Here is a 2,630-nt window from a genome sequence, read left to right as displayed (position 1 = left end):
GGCGTCAACCGCTCATATCGACAATAATAAGCTATAACCAATAAATAACGGTCAACCAACCCAAACCTACCACTGACCAATACATACCAATACCAATACAACACAATACAAACACATAATCTATTGACACACTTCCACACATGCACGGTACACTTACATCTAAATTAAACAGCGGAAGACCGGAAACTTCCGAACAATGGCGACTGTAGCCGAAGTTGCGCAAGCGACGTATTTAGCACTATTATTCCACGCTTCCTAGATTATAATCTGTGATCTGTTGACCGTTGAGAAAGTCAACTTGGTAATCCAATTAGTTTTTACATTGTTATTGGAGAGAGATTCTCTGTAGAAGCAGATAGTGTTTGTCACATAATTGTTAGGTACATCTCTGTTTCTATCAAAAGTTGCGCAAGAGTTATTGTTTTGAGTTACATCTAAGTTTAAAAATAATTTAATAAAAGAAAAGTACTATTGTCTGTCTCATAAACTTGATAAATAATGTACCTAAATGGCATTGCATAAAACAATAATGTGTTTGTAATGATTTCTTGACAAAGACATGAAAAGCCTTTTAAATGGAATTGAAAATTGAAACAAATTGTACCTAAAGTCAAAATCATACTCTCTGATAAACCAAAACCTTTTATTCAAAGTCTCGGAGATTTAGACAAACATTTCTTCTGTAGGTAGAGGAGGGCCATAATCCAACAGTCGACTGTTGATGTATCTCATAGGTACACTTCATCGTTCGAAGTCTACATATATCCTACTCCATTACAAAAACAGGAGTAAAATATTGCTACGGACTGCCTAGCGAGTTACCGAGGCTCCAGCTCGAAAAGCAGGAGTAGGAACGGGATGGTTTTTAGTCAGTAAGAGTCTGACACTCCCTCTCACCTCGCTGAAGGCGGGAGAAGCATTGAATGATTTTCCCCCCTCAAAACAAAAGGCGTAAAATATTACAGTTACAGCCTATTTAATTACACAAAGATAAGAATCAAACTACTAATCTCAATACAATATACCGACAAGGTCCAATACACGAACTACTTACTATACATAGTTAGGTGCGAAACGAGAAACATTTTTCAAATGTTACGAAAATCACAACACTGGTCATTACAGGTACTAAAGTAAGAAAACTGGAACAAAATAACAATGGATTGCTTAAAAGTAATACGTTTTGCGGATCTCTCATCGTGCAGTGAATCACTACGGAGGCTACATACCAAGGTACAAAAAACCAATATAAGTTGACGGTCGAATGTACGGATGGGTCATACAAAGCTAGACCATAATAAACTGGTTTTGTGTAGCTTTATGTGGAGTTTTGGACTATCGCGATAACACCCCGGATTCACACAATATGTTACAGAAATATAACAAGGCCGTGTCGCAATGTGGTTTGTAAGTACAGCTCTACAACAATTCTGAGATCCTGGTATCGATTGTGGGTGGTTCGCTTGATATATATTTTTGATTGTTTTGTAATTATTATGGTGTTATCTTTTATCTTTGTTGTTCGGCATTGATTGAAAAGTTAAACAATTTTCTCAAACTCACAGTTTGAGATTGCCTATTGTGATTGTGACGATAGGCTTTTGTTAAATTCTTGATTATAAGATTATCTTATCGAAGTTTTACTCATAGGCGCCAAGACAAGTAGTTTCTTGTAATACTATGACCACATTAGAATATAAATACTTTATTGGTCTACCTTCTAGGGTATACCATCCCCTGTATCGTACAAACTAGTAATACACATCATAGATACCTTAGGGCAGGGATAACAAACCATTGGCGCGTGCCATTGATGTCACGCAGCACAAAAATTTGGGCACGTTATTGATCACAAAATCTGTCCTATGCCTGTCGCTATTTTATAATAAATAACATTAAAGATTCAGAGTTACACAAATGACTCTAGTTCAACATGAATTTTGCTTAACCAGCCACCAACTATGCTAATGGCATGTGCAGCACCTCAATAAACATTTTTATTAGATGGCGCGTTGTTCCGTGAAGTTTCCCCACCTAGGACAGAATCTTTTTTTTTGTCCTAGGCACATCACACATCATTTTTGCACTTAGACCACACTAATTCAACAAATGCAAATGCACTAATTGCCGTGCAGCCAAATCAAACGAAACGATAACCTTAGTTTAATCTATGCGGCAATGTAACCACAATCTTCTCAATCTAATTATATACTGAAACACATTACAAATTATATAAAGTAGTAACAAGGCCATACGCAAAGAGATTCACATCAAGAGACGATATTTTTGACCACAGCATCTTATTAAAATGGTCTTAGAGAGGTGTTCTTTATACTTAAATGAACAAGGCCGTAGCAGAATCAAATCTATGGACATTACTGTCGTTTGTTACAAAATTGCAAAATTTCTGTGACTAATGCTTAAGTTGCGACATATTTAAGTAGTAAGCTCTTTTGGTAGATGGTCTTTGATAAAATTGACAAATTGGGTGCAAATGTATTAAAATATATGTGTAGTTACTTAGTTATGTAGGTCTCAATGCATTAGAACCAGTTTAAGTAAGTGATTGATGAGTTTAATTCTTAAAATATCTTAAAAAGTAGATTTTCTTAAAAAATCTTATTTTGTGA

The sequence above is a fragment of the Spodoptera frugiperda genome, chromosome 7 (assembly GCF_023101765.2).
Source record: "Spodoptera frugiperda isolate SF20-4 chromosome 7, AGI-APGP_CSIRO_Sfru_2.0, whole genome shotgun sequence".
NCBI classification, from domain to species: Eukaryota; Metazoa; Arthropoda; class Insecta; order Lepidoptera; family Noctuidae; genus Spodoptera; species Spodoptera frugiperda.
The sequence above is the reverse complement of the archived record's forward strand: the minus strand, read 5'-3'. Positions refer to the sequence as shown.